The 18,437-nt window shown below is 37.8% G+C and overlaps 1 long non-coding RNA gene across 1 annotated transcript; it reads left to right on the plus strand.

The window, feature by feature from the left end:
• Window positions 1–6,725: 6,725 nt before the first annotated feature.
• On the plus strand, window positions 6,726–7,751 carry LOC136290184 (uncharacterized). The gene is made up of 3 exons (XR_010721032.1): window positions 6,726–6,781; window positions 7,033–7,332; window positions 7,435–7,751. It is a non-coding gene; the product is annotated as an uncharacterized lncRNA (long non-coding RNA).
• Window positions 7,752–18,437: the final 10,686 nt, after the last annotated feature.

An 18,437-nucleotide genomic window follows, 5' to 3' on the forward strand; every position in this document is an offset into this window, starting at 1 on the left:
CTTCGAAATACAGCTAATGGGTCTCATGTCTAGACACTCTGTGCAGAATCCACCTATTTGATAAGGATTCTGTGCTGTAATTCACATTCCCAGAACCGAGCTCAATGCTTCCACAAAAGTGAACTGTGCCTGGTGGAGTCTCTGTGCACAACTAAGGTCCAAATGTTATTTCAAAATTAAATTTTACAGCACTGACATTTTCATTCTGATTTATAGCAAAGTAGTTCTTTTTAGAATCAAATCAACAATTTACCAGATAGTACAGATACCTCTTTGTTTTATGCTACAGTTTTCATTGGATTATTCATTACACTGTCTCAGGAGCTACTCTGTAAAACTTTCTGAAGCTTCTGCTTATATATGAAAATATCACTTAAGACTATTTTGACTACCCACTCTAAGAATCATCTTCATGTAAAAGAATATTAGGATCTTAGTATAGTTAACAGTAAGGACTAGAAGATGCACTCTATTTATCTGAGCCATAGAATCATAGAATGGTTTGAATTTGAAGGGATCTTGAAGATTACTTAGTTCCAACCTCCCATGCTGTGAGCAGGGACACCTCCTACTAAATCAGGTTGCTCAAAGTCCTGTCCAAACTGGTCTTGAAATCATCGATGAAAATCTAATTAAAATAAAAAAGTGTAATAAGTAAAAAGTATTTTCTCTGCATTCATCTTGACAGGTGACTTTATGGACCATAACATAGCAGACTGATCTGATTAATGTATTATATATTGTGGGAATAGAAAGACAATGCTGTAGCAACTAAGGGTCATGTTTAAGTTTCCATTTTTATGTGTATTTAAAATTGATTCTAAAGAATAGTAACCAAATAATCTGTCTGGTTTAGGGAATAATCAGCAGCAATTAATTTCATTGGAAATCTCAAAGAATTCATGGTGAGTCAGTGTCTCAACCTGGGGCACTGTTGACAGGGAATTCTGCAAGTCTAGCATCCATCCTGCTCGCTCCTGGAGGTCTCCCAGGATGGATGGGGACCAGGAGAAAAATGTGAATGCTGCATGGTGGCTGCCTCCCTCCCTGGTGTAGGCAACACAGAAGAAAGCTGCACTGCAAACCCAGCACTGGGAGACAGCCTCTGTCCTGCAGCTGCCCAGAGCCCCAGGGAAGGGTGGCAGCCCTGCTCCACTGAATGGACCAGCATATGCCCACGTTCATGGTCCAGCTCCTGCCACAGAGGGAACATAAAGGAGCATGTGACTCTTATCTGTCACTCAAAAACATTGATACGTTCTTGGCCAAAAGGCTGGCCATCACAGACTTTGAGCATTTTCCACTAAGGTGTCTAAAACATACTGCTGAAACTCACAGCTTGCTATCAACAATTATTAATCACTGGTTATCTCTTTATAAACCATTTATAACCTTGATAATCCAAGATCCCACCTTCAAATCCATGCCACCAAAGGACAAGAATCTGCTTTGTCTGTAATGCATATGAGAAAAGAAAGCAAAGCCCTACCTGCAGTTGATAAACTTGGCAACCACCATCATCACCATCATCACCATCATCATCCTCATCATCCTCATCATCCTCATCCTCATCCTCATCCTCATCATCCTCCTCCTCCTCCTCCTCCTCCTCCTTCTCCTTCTTCTTCTTCTCCTTCTCCTTCTTCTCCTTCTTCTCCTTCTTCTCCTTCTTCTCCTTCTCCTTCTCCTTCTCCTTCTCCTTCTCCTCCTCCTCCTCCTCCTCCTCATGGTGGCATCAGGTGTTTTTCATTAACATTTACAAAATCAGTAAATTTAGAGGCTGTTACCAATTACATGGTGTTGTTACAATGTCACGATACATATCAAGCAGACCTCTAGTTTTAGGAGGAGGTAAAACATACAAAATAGAAAGGGATGGCTACTTAGACATGGTATAAATCTTTCCATTATAAAAATTACTGTGGATCACCAGCTCTGCAAGACTCCTTTATTGAACTGTCTTTCCAAGAAGATAGTAGTCAGTATCTGTTATCATTTACAAGATTAAGTGTTTGAAGACCTTGTAAGGAAGGATGAAGATATTTTGCAAGAGGAATCATTAGGACACGTGACTGTTTTTAGAAACAGACATTTATAATGTTACTCTATTCTCTTTCAGTCAGCCCTGAAGCAGAGGTAATTCTTAAAATTTGCTGTGTGTAAGTATAAATATTTATTTTACTGCTCTATACTTTAAAAATCAGGATAGGGAAGACTTCCAGTTCTTGATGTGAAATGTCTCATGTAAAACATCTAGTTAGTTCTGTTTGTAATAAACAAAAATCTCCAAAGTGAAATAACCCTGGTTTGTTTTGTGCCAGTTGCTTGTGCCCTGTAGGTACCCTGAGCAGCTCCTGAAAGTAAAAACATAAAACCTCCCATGTCTTCTCCTTAATTTCTCTATCACCTGCCTAGTTTTCACAACAAGATTTCTGTTATAACACCTTCAATCCAACCTCCAAATTAACCTGCTTACAGCTAACTTTTACCTCTGATCCAGCCCTCTTTTACAAAACAGCATGCAGTGGTATTCTTTGGGTTTACAGACTCTCACGGTTAAGTCTTCTCAGGCTTTCTGAAACAACTATTTGCATTAAAATACATTAAAATGAAAAAAGACAGAACTGGGACTAATAACATCTTTTGGACCAATTGTGCCACACTGTGATACCCAAAGGAATCAAGCATTCATTACTTTTACACAAATTATTGAAGCTCAGTTCATCCAGAAGTTATTAAAAAAAATGATTGTATTTGAGTACTTGCTGCACTTAAAGACTTGTAACCTTTATTTTACTGACTGCAGTCAGTAAATTTTATGACTATATTCTGATTGCTTCTGAGTTTGAACAGAATCAACAGAAAAGGACTGTTGCCTGTAATGCTCTAAAGAATTCATCTGAGGAGGGGGAAAAATAACAAATAATTAAGAACTTGGAGATTTCAGCAGCCACAAGTGAAAGTACAAGTTAAGGGGGTAATTTTGCCAAAAAACAATCTGCCTGGAGTTGCCGCCAGTTTAACAGCTGTGACTGAGCATCTCTGCAGCACTGATGCTTTGCATGAGCCACTGCATTCAACATCTGGATGTCTGCAGGGTCATCCAGTCTCTGCAGCACAGGGAGCAGAGCAAAGCAGGCACCAGAGCAAGGCTACCGTCGTCTGCTAAAAACAAGGAACAGTTATGGTGAAACCCCTTGCAATGTCAGTGAAGAAGACACACTGTTCCAGAAAGAGTGTAGCAATCAAACAGTCTTAGAGCAGTGAGATTGGTCCCCTACTCATCATGAGGGGGAACTTTCCTCCCCTCTTTCCTCACTTGGTTGACTTTAACCCCTCTGTCATTGCAACTGCACAGTGAAGGTTCAACCCCTTCACAGCAGTCACTACCTATGAGTTACTCTCTTCCTCACACTGGAGTACCAAATGGGGCTATGCAAGGCGTGGCAAAGCCTGCATCCCAACAGGAATGAAAAAAAAAAATCCAGAAAACATTCTGAAAAATTAAAATCCAATTACTTTCTAAGTAGCTGAAGGCTTCTTTATTGTAGAGCTCCAGCATATGACTCAGCAACACAAGCAAATAATAGGGATCAGTTGTCATTATAACCCAAGTGTTGAGGCAAGGTGTTTGAAGTATCTTCTGTGCCACACAGATGAGGACCAATCTTTATTCTCAAACTGCCATTATGGGTTGCAGCTTCCGAGAGGGTACAAAGCAAGTTGACATCAGAAAATCCTGATGACTGAAACTCCTTAAGCCCTGTTATTGTCTCGACAGATCTTTTGCTGTAGTAAAAAAAAATTAAACTTTGCATTCAGTAGTGTAAAAGTAATCTCAAATACTGAATAAAAGTCAAACTTGTTGACCTGGTCATACTTCTAAAGATGTGTCGGAATGTTTGTGTCTTGGAGAAATAAAAACCAGGGCACATTTCTTTGGAAGGGGTCCATACCTTAGCAGAAAGTGGTATGACATCTTTACAGTTTGGCCAGAAATTATTAGAATTCAAAATCAGTTTAAAGGTAAGTGTGCCAATATTCTTTCCAATCCAAATTTTCCCTGACCAAAATATGAAAATATATTTTTAAGTATGAACTTGAAAGTGTTAATTTTGATCAAATGGGTTTACATTGGTTAACTTTTTTCCAGTAGAAAATTTATTTTATAAATGTGTCTTTTAGAAAACCAGTAACATCATTATGATGCAGTTGATCTCACAGACTGACAGCTATTATGGACTCAGACACCACACTAGAAGGAAAAGACTTGTGAACTCTAAGCTATAAGTAATTTCTCTGTATTTTCAAATTCTATTAGAACTATGGAAAGGTTACTCTGTTTAGACTGGAAATATTACACCCAAAGGAGAAGTTTAAACAGTAAGAATAAATACACCAGGATTCAAAGTATTCTTTGCACAAAAACATATTCTAAACAAAATATTCTTAAAAGCAGGTGATATATTATTTTATGGTGAGCAAAACAGTATGTAGTAGTAATGTCTTTATGAGTAAGTTTGTAGGGCAAAAATATCAATCAGAGTGTGAGCCATGAAGTAAACACTGAGCAAAATGACTACAGGGACTTCTGCATTAATTTTGATAAAGTAGGAAACTTCTGATAAGTTACTCTCAAAAAACAGCAGGAAAAGTGATATTAAGTAACTGCGTTCAGTGTTGATCCTGAATCACGTGTAGAGGACCAAAGCAGATATATTAATGTACCATATACAAGGCAGTGGTAGAGCCTGTTTGACCCTGGAGAACAGCAGTCCCCATGGCCAAACCCTTTCCTTATATGCCAGGCTGCACAAAAAGGTCAAGTCAAGCTGGTGAGATGTCTGCTGGCACAGTGACATGTAAAGCAAGATTAGCAGGTGTCTAAAGGAACCTCAGAGAGAATGAAAAAAAAAATATTCTTCCTTTTATGGGAAGAACTTCCCTGCACAGATCAACTGTGAAAGAACCAGTTAGCAGGCAGCGAACAGGTCATTATATTTGCTTCTCTCCACGCCATGGGCAGAGATCAGACACTCTCAGAGAGCAAATGAAAAAGCAGTTTTATTCCACAGCCTCTCAGTGGCACAATCATATGAGAGATTTTGTCAGTAAACCAAGTTGCTTCACATTCAGTCATTGAGGCAGCGATGGCCAAACTCTGATGAAGGTAGCCACTGAACTGTTATAACATTTTGCTACCTCTATATTCCTACATCCAATATTATTTTAAGATAAACACTTCTTGCTTTTAATTACTTAGATAGATTTCACTGCTGATTTTGATATATTGAATACATTTCAATGTTTTTCTATACCTACTCACTAATAAGAATAGGCTTGAAAGACATTCAAAGACTTTGATCAGAATTAATTTTTAGAATAGGCTGATTAAACTAAACCAAAACATTTTGGGAGAATGTTCTTTTAATATGAAATAAAGTAAACTAAATTAATTGTATTGGAAATAGAATGTAGTAATTTCATTTCTGTATGACATACATCCATAAGGCAGTCAGAATGATCCACTATAAATTCTTACTCTTACTTAGTACAGGAAAATTTTCCTAATTTGCCACTCAGTGCTAGGCCCAGAGAACCTACTCCCTGTGCCATCAGTCACCAAAAAGATGTGTAGTACTAAACAGTCAACACACAGGCATATTGCTGATATATTACCTCCTCTTTTTAAAAGGCAGTAAGTAGTACTAAGAAGTATGAAGTTTTCTTCCCATTCACTGGTTTTTCTAAAAAAATATGATAAAGGTCATACTGAGCAGCAAGATTATTGTATCTTTCAGCATTGAGCAATGAAAGGCATTTAAAAGAGTGTATTTTGACCTTTAATCTGAAATGAATGGGAATGTTTGTTAGCAACTGTAACTTACATCTTTTCACGGTATCACAAGAGTGCTGTCTGCACTCATTTTTGATTAGGATGAGTTTCATCATCCCTCTGCTTCTTGATTGTGGTGATAGAGGCAGGTGCAGACAGTCACATTCAGAATCCTTACTCCTGTGGTCAGTGAGTTAACTAATTTCTTTTGTAGTGGCTCAGGTGCTTTCCCTGAGCCTTTGGTACTGAATGCAACTTGAACCCTTCAGCAACCTGAACCCTTCAGAAACTGCCTTTCTCTAGTAGCTGCAGAGGCTTAGATTTTCAGTGACTACACAAGTCACCAAATACTGTCTGCACACAGTTATTCCGTAAGACAACTCAAAATTTAAGCCTTACTATTTTGATAGGCACCAGCCGACTAATTCCATTCAATCTAATTACTTAGATTACTTAAATTTTAAACCATGATTAATTATTGCTATCTATATGTGAGCCATTATGGCTGTTTCCTTTAATTATAGAGAGAAAACCTACCATACCCCACACAATACTTAGAAATTGTAATATTAATACTTGTGACCATTAATAGTTGAAAATTTGAAACTGTATATCCAACTGACTTTCTTGTTAACCTAGGCCAAGCCGTTTGCAGTGAATACAAATAATGAGGTTAGTGCTTTCCCATTTCTTATTGATTTATTATATAAGTGGGCCCTCGTAAGAAGATAAGCTATCACCCTTTGAATGTCAGAAATAAAAGCAGCAAATAGTCAAATGACATACTGTGTCTCCTCATCAATACTCTGACTCACCTGCATCCACACTTGGATCAAATAAAACTGCAATTTGTATTCTAAATTTTGTATCCAGTGGGATTGTGCTTGCAGGATGGCCACTTGAGATTTCCACTGTGAATGTCAGAGCAAACCACATCTCTCAAAGGTAAAAACATCCAGGAGCTCTATTAGACCACTGAGCATTCATGGTAGTACTCATAAACCTCAGACTGTTTCTGCCTTAGAGACTTATTTAAATAACATGGCAGAAACAAACCATTATGGACTTTAGAAGGCTCTTATGAGTGTATGGGATCTCAACTAATTTTTAAAAAAAATTTGTTTGTTTGTTTGTTTGTGGTTTGTTCTTTAGTATTTAGAGTCTAAGGTTAATTAGAGTCACCCTTTCTGCAACAGGGAGACTGAACAAAACCAGAAGATCCTCCCAGTAGTGATGATGCCTGCAGGCAGGGATATCCAGAACTTCACCCCTGCCTAGATGTAATAGTGAATAAATGTAGTGGAAAGGTGCTCATTCTCTTGTGCACAGTTTAACAAGTTCTTCATATCAACAAATTCATCCAAACCTTCATCTACCAGATCCCAGCTCGTGTTTCTCTTCAGAACCAACCACAAAGGGCACTGTGGGGAGTGGGCTGTCAGTGTTCACTTCATGCTTTAAACTGGAAGTTGCTCTAAGCCCATGGTACAGGCCAGGTAAAGTGTTTTGGGGTATTATATAATTGATTTGATATATCAATTAATGTGCCCTTTCAAATGTTCAAATGCAATTTTCTTCCTTTGTCCTCAATTTTCCAGAGCTGCAGAAAATGCATGGAGCAGGCTGTAAAGTTGCAACAACAAATGAATGGTAGAGGATTTTGTACATCTTGCGGCCTTTCCTGAAATTCCATGATTCTTGGTAAGCTCAGAAATTATCAGCAAGGTCTTTGTTCAAACCAGAGCTGGCCTTTCTGTTTTTTCCTTTGGCAGTGCCTGGGACTGTAGCTGGGATGTAGCTGGGAAAGTTGCTGTCAGATTGCAGACAATGCAGAACAATTATTAATGGTGCTGTTGGAGTTATTGTTGACATTTCAGCCTCATGGACTGATCTAAACTACCATCTGACCTATGTAATGTTCTAAGGTACCTAGCAGAAGCAAAGAAGGATTTCTAGGAAACTGCCTGACTTCTGACTGCCTGCTCCACTCCACCAAAGCAGCTTAGAACAGCTTGTCCTCATAGCTGCAGTTGAAATAAAAATTATCCTCTTTTTATTCTTTATTTTTCTCTCAAGAAACCCTCATGTCATACATTTTTTTTGGATGGGATGGGTCAAAATTGCATTACCAACAACTCAAGTTTATTTCACTTGTGAAAATATGTGAAAACATATATCTAAAATTTAAAAGCTTCCATTTCCTTATATCCTTTTCCCTTTTACAGATGTGGGATTATACATAGATACCTATGAAGAGCCCCTACAATAAGGAGACAAGTCCTCCTCTTAGAAATAGCAAGTCATGAGCACAGGGAAGGTGGATACTTCAAAATTTCGAGATATGTTTCAGCTAATGCACTCTGAGAAATCTTTCAGTCTCACAAAATGAGAGCCTAGAGAGGGTCAGAAAAAGACAAATGGTCTACAATGTCCCTTACTGACTCTTATTTTACTTATACCTGGTGAATTTCCAATACTGGGAGCATTAAGTTTGCAGCAGTTTCTTGCAGGAACTAGGACAAGAGCACAATGCTCTAATATCTTGAGAAAATTAAAGACAGAAAACCTCATTCCTCTAAAGCATTTTTTCAAAATGGAGGTATATATAGCCACAACTTGATCACAGCCTCTGTAGGTTTCTCAAGCACAATTTTTCAACCACCAGGCTGGTTAGAGAGAATATATTCTGTCTTCTATTTTGTTCTGTTGTTCTTGTTTTACCTATCTTTATTTTACTTTATTTTTACTTTATCTTTACTTACATCAAATGGTTTGTATCTCCAGTTCTGAGTTGCTGACCCTTTACCCATGATGAGAAAGTTACTCTGAACTTCCCCAGAGGTGTCGTCACAATATATAAGCTGGGGAATTCCAGATACAGCAATGTCTGTGGTGGAGCTGGCAGTAGAAGGATTGAGCTTAACCCAATGCCTTTGTTGTATTCCCTGCCACAGACTGGACTTTGGAGGGCCTCATGCTCTCCTTCAGCTGATTCCCAAAGGTTGAGTGCCTGTGGAGTAAAATGGGGCCACAGCACCTGGCCTCAGGCACGATATCCCCAAGCCTTTATTGTTGCTGTACTCCCTCTTAGGGAAATAGAGCTGCCTATCCCAGAGCTGGTTTTACCCTGCTGGTTGGGTACGATCCCACTAACTCAGCTGGTTCCAACCTTGCCTACCAAAACTGGTGTCTGCCAGATCTAGTGGAGAAGGGGTAGTTTCATAGTCAGGCTGTGGATAACCTAGAGCACCTGAACTTCCAACACAGGATGGAGGCACAGAGCCTTTTTTCTCCTGCCTTAAGATTTTTATCAGCCTGGTTCTGTCCCTAGAGCTTTTATGGCCTTTGCCAGCACAAAGTCCTCATGGAAAAGAAGAAGAGAGGTGTGGAGACAAGGTTTTTTTAAAGAAATGTCCTGCAGTTTCAGGATTTGAGCTAGCATTAGAGGAAATATTGGACTAAATCTTAATCTAAATATTATTAATGCAGTTTGGCATTTTTCTCAGAAAGCATGTGTAGCAGCAGAGGTAGGTAAGTCTGGTAGCCACAGTGGCTGCAGGAGGCAACAGCTGGCAAATTCTGACAATAGCTGACAATGACCGGCAGGTCATTCTCATATCAAGCTGCAAACAGACTGAAGTATCCCAATTAATAGCCTTTTGGACCTTAGCACAAAGCCCAATGATAATCCTTCTCAGACACTAAAATATTCCTCTTCATGATAAATATCTAAGTGTAAAAATACCTCAAACACTTTTAATTCTATCCTGTTTATGTTGACTTTTTTTCCAAAATCCCATTCAAATTGGTGGGACTATTCTTCTTAGTTGATTTTAAGGCCAGGATTTTAAGATTCACTCAGAAATTTACAAACACCTTAGTGCTTAGGTAACTCCTAGTACACTCAAGTAGTTGCTCTCTTGCAATACCCTTTATATGGTAAGTATTACTATAATAAACCCACATGTCAATTAAGTTATACTCCAATGATCTGCAGGGACAGGAGGATCTGAGGCATTAGAAACATCTAGGTCCTCATTTTCTCCTATGCCACAGTACTCTGAGTTTCCTGTGACCTTTGCTACTAAAGTACAAATGTTTACATACATAGAAGTAGAGGTTGGGGAGCTAAGGTGTGCAGTAGCTTGTATTTCTCCTTGGAGGTAAGGACAGAGCAGATGTGTGGAATTTCACATGTTCATTGACTAGCAGAAGACACTTGTATTTAGCCACAGAAATATCATTGTTAGGGCCCTCTCTGCTTTCATGTTTCTACTATATCATCCTGTAATGTGTTTGCATCTGATTGTATCTTGGCATCTGTATCCCATTCCACCTGCTTTGTAAGGACCACAGTCCACAAAGGAAACTTATGCAAGAGTTTCTAGGAACAGGAAGAGCAGCTAACGCTTATCTAGGAAAAATAAGGGTCTCTCAGTACTCATGCATGCTGTGTTTTCATCCTCTAACTCTACCAATCAGATTGGACTACACGCCTTCAAAGAGCTACAAAATACTGTCTTAAAACTGCAAAGTACTGTCTCTAGACACTATGTTTGAGCTCTCAAGAGAGCTGCAAATTCATCTGAACAGCAAAATTTTGAAGACTTCTTTTCCACCTTTTACTTTTAAATTATTTTTAATTTCAAGAACAGAACAAGCAAACAGCAGAAGATGGTGCAGAAGAAGAATGCCAGAATGGGGGCAGAAAAATTGGTAACTTTGAAGTTCAACGCCTTTGAAGTAGTGCTAAATAGCAGTATTTCATGCCAGTATCTAAAAACTAACAATTGTTTAACTCTTTATTATATTTTTCTTAGCAAAATCAAGAATACAGGCTGCCAAAGAACATTCATGCAAAACTATGCTGCTAAAAACCGATTTCTATTTTTTGTCTCATCTCAATTCCCTTTATTTTCTCTCTTAAAATTTGAAATGATTCTATGTTTCATGGCAGCTGCAATCTTTTTGTGTGGCATTTTTTTTCTCTTATTTCCAAAGGAGCACATAAATTTCTATTTTACTTTTTTTCCTCTTTTGTTCAGCAGTATTTTGAAGAGTATACATTTTTAACAGCCAGTGTTTTCAAAGTAAGCTTGGACTGAGAGATGTGCAAGTTAAAAGTAAGTCTTTAAGGACTATTGACAACTCCAACCTAAGTGTCAAATCAGACCAAACACTGATTATTGGATTTTTGTGGCTATATACATATACCTATACTTAATAAAAATATATAATTTTGATGCATTGGACCTTTAATCACCATTAGCACAGCTGAGAATAAAAACTACAGTGGATAGATAGCTACTCTAGATTAACAAGATTTTATTCCAAGTACAAAAAAATATATGCAAAATTATGCAGAACCAAATCGTACCAAATTATTATTATTATGGCTTTTTAAATTATTATTTCAAGGGACTCATTGCTGGAGGTAGTATCTTTACTCTTTCAGCAATATCGTATAGTCTTTACAAAGCCTCAGTTATTGAATAATGAGACCGCCTGATGATCTTGGCTTTCAGAGCATTCAGGAAAGATTACCAGTTCCATTTAATGAACATCATAGTATTTGAATGGGGGAATTTGCAAATATTATCATATTGTATCCTATTGTCTCAGAAACTCAAGCAAATAAAACTAACCCATCTTTTTTTTTTTTTTCTGTTTCAGACTCTTAATTTTTTTTTCTTAAGTATTGATTAAGGTGTTTTATTTGTGGTTTTTTCTTCAATTTCTACAGGAGAAAAGAGCCCTGTAAAATATGACTCTACATGTCACTGTTTGGTCCAGCTTTAATGTTCTGTTTTTTAAGAGGTAGATGACACTTGTACCCGAACATCTTTTGAATTTGGTCATACACAGTTTTTACCTAATTCTGCACTAAGCAAATTGTACACAGTTCTGACAGCTTCTTAATTTGATTCAAGTATGCCCTCAAGGAAAAGATAGCAGGCTATGCTTGAGAAATAAGATTTAAAATTTCTTTGAACATGAAAATGCCTCATTATCTCTGACATGTCTGAGTAATAATGGTTAAATAATAAAACACTGAAGTCATATATTGAATTGATACTCAATATATTGCTTAAAACCGACCTGTTTTCCTTTGTGAAGACATTTAGATACATCTCTACTCTGCTTTTGTGAGACCCCACCCAGAGTACTGTTTTCTGTCCTCCAACATAAAAAGGACATGGACCTGCTGGAGAGGGTCAGAGAGCTGGAGGACAGGCTTCTATGAGGACAGGCTGAGAGAGCTGGGTTTGTTCAGCTGGGAGAAGAGAAAGCTCTAGAAAGACCTCAGAGCTCCTTCCAGTGCCTAAATGGAGTTACAAGAGATCTGGAGAGGAACTTCTTACAGGGACCTGGAGTGACAGGACAAGGGGGAATGACTTTAAACTGAAAGAGAGTAGATTTTGATTAGATATTAGGAAATAATTCTTGGCTGTGAGGGTGGTGAGGCACAGGAAGGGGTTTCCTAGAGAAGTGAACGCCCCATCCCTGGCAGTGTTCAAGGCCAGGTTGGATAGGGCTCTGAGCAACCTGATCTACTGGAAGGTGCCCCTGCCCATAATAGGGATGATGAATAGGTGATCTTGAAGGTCCTTTGCACACCCCAACATTCTATGGTTCAATGATTCTATAATTATATGATAACCACAACATTAGAAACTATGCACATCTTCTCAGCAGGGTTTGTAAGATCTACTTCTCGCTCCACTTGAATCTGTGACTAAACTTCATTAAATTTCACCATTGCAAGTCTAGTTTTGCAACATATTATAATGTTTGATTCTTCTCTTGTTAGCATTTTTTATGCAAGTGACTGGATTTCTTCCATAAAAATATAAAAAGAATATTCTAATAAACTGAACAGCTTTCTTCTAATGAGAACCACAACTTCACCAATACTGTTGTTAGTTGAAGGAAGGATTTGCAGATTTTTTTTTTTTTTTTATGTGCAAGCAACACATACAGCTTGTTCACAAAGCCCAGAAGTCATCAGGCTTAGCTTGGTTAGCTTGGACCTGCCCTATTCTGTCCATTTATTTCCCTTGTTTCATTGAAGAGACAATTCAACTGAAGTCCTCACCTTTCAGAATACATAATTAAATATTAACAACTACTGCACAAAGGAAAAGTCACATCTCCTCTTTGATTAAGGTTCTCTGAAGCAAGAGAAGTGTTGATGATGTCCCAAAGCTCATTTTCTATGCTTGACCACAAACTCCCTGCAAGTCAGACTCCAAAGGAGGTTTATGTCCACCAGACCAGCTCCTGAGCTGACTGCTGACAGTGACAGCTCTTGACGTTTTGACCTTGGGGATAAGCTTCTTCTGCCCTTTGAAAACCATCTGGCAATATGTTCCCCCGTGGATTAGCTGAGCTTGTATCTACACTGGACACCTGGTCCTCCTCCAGGACAACTTGCAAGTGTTTTTCAGTGTCAGAAAGCCACGACAATATTAACTCAAATAATAGGACAGTGTCTGCAAGCATGCAAGCGTTTAACATTTCTTATAACCAGAACGGCAAAAAACAGTAGCTCTGTACAGTCCTAGGCTTGTTTGTTGGGTTGGGGGGTTTAAATGTTATTTTAAAAATATGCCTGGTGCCTTTTATCAGCATCTTCACTAAAAATTACTTGGAATTAAGGCTGCAGAAATAGTGAAAGTTATTTTGTTGCTGGAAACAGAGAGAAGAGGAAAGAGCATATCCTTACCAGTCTCTCATTAAGAAACATCTCCAAGATTTATCAGCCAGACCCAGAGGTAGTTATATGAATTGGTCAAAACAGCTAAAGTTGGAAAAATATGTGGGTTGTGACAGATGAAAGTCCTGGATATCTGGCATTTGCAAAGACCCTCTAGCTGCTTTCACTGTGTGAACAGTGCTAGCAATGGGGAAATATCCATTCTTGCCCTATTCCTACAAATCCCTCTGACCTCAGATGTTCCTCCTTCTTCTATCATATCTTTCCTATGCAAGCCACATCTGCAACTGGAAGCCCAAAAATGACACAGTTTTCTCTCTCCTCTCTTTTGCCTTCTCAGCATGGTTTTCCAGTTATCAGGGAGTTTCCCCGGGCTTCAGTTTCAGACTGGACATAAACTCCAGGTTTACAAGAAAACTAAGCAAGTTTAGTAAACAGAAGGGATTATTTATACCATCAGTGCTTTAAATGACATTTTGAGTGTTTCAGGAAAGGTCACATAAGACTGGAAGTCCAACACCACGTCTGTATGTACGTGGGATTTTGGTGCATTTAATCATGGGGTGCATAAAATTGACACCATCCTACTTCAAATGTGGAAGATCTTTTTTCATGGTTCTTCATTGTGCATGAGATTCATAGTATTTTAAAATCAAATTACTTTTATCATTGACCTGTAGAATAAATGCTAACCAGTGGTTTCTCTAAGTTGGTGTATTTCCTTTTCAACTTTTTGCCTGACAGGACAAATCCAATTAGGCTGTATGTTCTCTTTGGAGAGGTCATTGTTCAAAATGGACTTTAAAACTGGACAAACATTTACTGGTCAAATAAAACTTAAAGCTTTAAAAATATTTCTATGCTATCTTACATACAAACATAAACACAAAAATATTCACATATGCTTGGTTTTCACTATTTGTTTCCTACTAACTATTTATAAAAGTTACAAAGTAAAGGGACATGATGTTTTATTATTCAGTTATGGTTTTAGGAGGTAAAAGATATGAAATGTAGGGTTTTTTTCTGTGTAATGTTTTGTGGGCTAATGTTGAAATACGTATGTGCAAACCCTTCTCTATGCATATAATCTCTAGTTCAGACTCTGTCTACTCAACCACTAACTGATAACACCTAATGAGACGCATAGTAGGAACCAACAAAAACAATTTTTTGAATTTTTTGTTTCAATATGTGGTCACAGGGACACTTTTTTTGTTTAGCTTTCTTGATCACAATATGATTCAAAGAAGACTCCAGCCACAACAAGATGAAATAGTACAATCAAATTGAAATGAGAAACAATAATTTTAATTTGTGAAATACACTATTAGCATATTTTATCAAGCAGTGACACATGTAATCTGTTTCAGCCTCAAGAAGTTAGGCTTATGTCATTTACTTTCAGAGCACAGCAGAATTATTCTGACTGTTGCATGTCTTTCCTGTTGGAATTTTTTTGTCCCTTAACACCTACATTTGATGGATGACAAAATTATCCTCTGGGGCTTTGAAATCAATGCAGACAAACTCTTCAGTGCCATCTTAATCATCAGTGAGACCTTTAATTCTTACCTGAAAATAATAAAAATATTTACAGGTTACATATAAAATATCACTATAAGAAAAAGATCTCAAAGAGATATCCAAGCGGGTCGAGAGGAAATAATTCCAAATATGAAATCTCTAATCTAACATCTACTGAACTCTAAAAAAAGGTCGATAAAATAAAATGCATATAAAAGGCAATTAACTGAACCTTCCTAATCTCTACATGCAGTACTGTATCTTTAAAATTTGCCAGTAGATTTATGAAAGTATGACTGGCAGAGTTCTTTACCTGTGTGTTCTCCCAAACCTAGAGGGTCAGTAGTGGAGGCTATGACAAGAAAAGGAAGTAGAGATTTCTTTCCTTTCCCCCCTTTTGAAAGAAAACTTTGCTAAATTTCGATCCTGGGCACATATCACTTGACACATTTTTTCTTCATATTACAGTGCCTCAGTCAGTCAATGCCTCAGCAATATTAAAAAATCAAATGAAATTAAGAAGGAAATCAACAAAAGTACATTTCAATACAATTACTGATAACAATTACACCATGTGTACCGTACTGGTTATTGAAAAATACCATTGTTCTGAACCATGTCATCTAAAGCACAGTAGATAGATAGATTTTATTCTTATAATTATGAAAAAAAAAATTCTCACCACCAAAATTTTCCAAAACGGTGTACCTCATTCCTCAATGTATACAAAAACTATTTAGCAAGAGCTACTGAATATCCCATCCCTTGCACAGTATCAGTCCACCAGAGATATGTTGTTTGAGGTTTTTAAGTCTTTACATGAACACATTAAACAGCCTGAAACATTTGTTTTACAGAGGGACAGACCCTCATTTTGGATGCTCTCTCACAATCCCTACTACCCAACAGAACAGCAGCAAGTGTCCTAGAAATTAACCTTAGTGGAATAGCCCCCTGGAACATCCTCTTTCAGAGCTGTCAGCACAAACCTGTCCCAGGAGAAATCAGTGAGGTGGCAGCAGCTCCTTCTCAGCTGCTGGGTTGGGCATTCAGCCCCACAAGCTCTGAGGAGGATTTCCATACTCATAGCTTTTCTCAGAGCTATGCAGGCAACTCATCTAACCCAGTCTCAGCTGGGGTTACTGATAGACTTATCACCAGGACAAGTTCCTGGACAAAAAAGATGAGTCCTGAAGCTGTCCTTGGGATCCATAGCTTCCTGACCAGTAGCCACAGCAGCAACAGAAATGAGGTAGGGGTATGGGAAATTTTTTTTAGGAACAAAGAAACTGAATAAAATTTAAAAAAAAATTTTTTTACAAATATCTTCAGCCCAAATTTGTGTCAGAAGAAACTTTTGATTGACCTTTGCTGTAAACGGAATAATAAGACTTTTTAAAATTAGTAATTACAATCAGCCCCAGATAAACCTCCACCAAGCATCAAACAAATGCACTTGTCCTTCCATAATGTGATCACATATGGCAACCCAGGGCCACATCCATAACTTCCTTCAGCTCCCAGCAGTGTCTTTGCATATATAACCAATTTTATTGAGCTGAAATATCATTGGCCAGAATGGGCCTTCCTTCTTCTCTCAGAAAAATCAATGTCAAGTAAAAAAAGATGAGTCCCGAAGCTGAAAATTCTGTCTAATATTATCAACTCTCAGTTTGAACTCAGCTGGAGACTTGCATCTTCCTTCAGAGTACTCGGAAAAGTCAGTGCTATTGTTAGCATCATGTACTAGCTACAGTATTTTGCATTTTATTTCCAAGCATTATTCTTTCAGAAATAGTATGTGAAAATATTTATGCTCAGATTTTATTTTCACTAATGCACCTAAATACAGACATCAGTAATTCAGAAAGATGTATGGAGGAATTTCACCAAGAAAGTTAGAACTAGTAATATCAGTTATAGTCCAGTACAGAAAATGCATCTTTTATACACTGAATTTATCCATTTTAAATATGACCTTGAGTAGAAAATTATTTCAGAGACTTCTGTGAGGTTTTCAAAAAGAGGTGGTAAAGAGCTCTATTCATTCTAAAGATGAAGCAAAACAGCTGCCAATTGATGCCCAGAGACCACCTAGCAAAAGGAGGAGAGCTTTGTTCTCAGTACATCTGAGGTAGTCCAGAACATCTCACAGCATGGCATTATTCACTGTCTGTGTTTGTTCGAACAGGGTAAATGCAGTAACTCCACAACTTTCATCTGAAAGCTGTTCCCTTTGACATGATGTGCTCCTGCTGGAAATACAGCAAGGCAAGGCAAAGGAAAATTTTTGTTAGTTTAGAAGTTGTGGGAATCACAAGGGGAGTGTCAGGCTTTTCTTTTTGTTCTCTCTGATAACAATCAAGTGAGGGCTAAAGTCACTTTATAAATAGCAACAGAAAAACATTTGATCATGGTATCAACTAACTAATATGTCCTTTTTTTTTCTCTTGGATGGTGACAAGATCATAGTTTCAAAGCACAAATTTTAATTATTCAGTTGCAATACAGTGAATCTGAGTGAACTTCTGTCATTCTCCAAAGAAATCCATAAGCTCTGAAGCTGCATTTATGGGCCAATTATTTCTAATATAAACATTCCATATCCAGCAAGGCACAAGACAAACAAATCCAGAAAACTAAAGCACCCTCTCACTTTTAACATTTCCATGAAATGTGCTCCAGTGGTGTAACCTGAGGCTAGGTTCTTTGAATATGTTAGAGTACATATTTCATACATAATATATCTATTTTTAGAAGATAAACTGCTGGGTTTTTTTCCTTAGAGACGCATCAAAACTTAGGAACAGCCAAATTAAAAAGGGCATGTATGCCAGAAGCCTGTCTTTTTTTACCCAGCTGTCTAAAATGACCTAATAAAAGATATTACTCCTCACAACCCAAACCCCACTAAACATATGATAAATGCACTTTTTGAAGGATGCTCACAATCTCTACCTGCAATAAATCTTTACTGTTTACAAATAACAGGCTATGTTAGAGCTTTTTGTGAGGGTACGTTTATCCTTCTGTCTGGTGTCTGTCTAACAACCAAAACAAACAGGGAATAGGAAGACAAACTCTTCCTGGTTTCTAACAGTCATCTAGGGAGCCCCCCAAACATCCTGTAATTTCATTCTGGCATACACAGTCACAAGCTGATTATTAAGGTAATTATTCTACAGCCAAGTTTATATGTGAAGGCTGTCCTGATTGCTTTTAAGCATTGTTTTTTGAGACAATTCCCCACTCCCAAATTAATTTTTTTCAATTTCAATGTTTAGGGTGTCTTTGACAGCGACTTGTCAGGGGAAATGCCCTTTACAGGATGTAAATTTACTTTGAATTGTCAAAAGC

The sequence above is a fragment of the Chamaea fasciata genome, unplaced genomic scaffold (genome assembly GCF_029207755.1).
Source record: "Chamaea fasciata isolate MVZ Bird 193981 ecotype frontalis unplaced genomic scaffold, bChaFas1.0.hap1 SCAF_5, whole genome shotgun sequence".
NCBI lineage: Eukaryota > Metazoa > Chordata > Aves > Passeriformes > Sylviidae > Chamaea > Chamaea fasciata.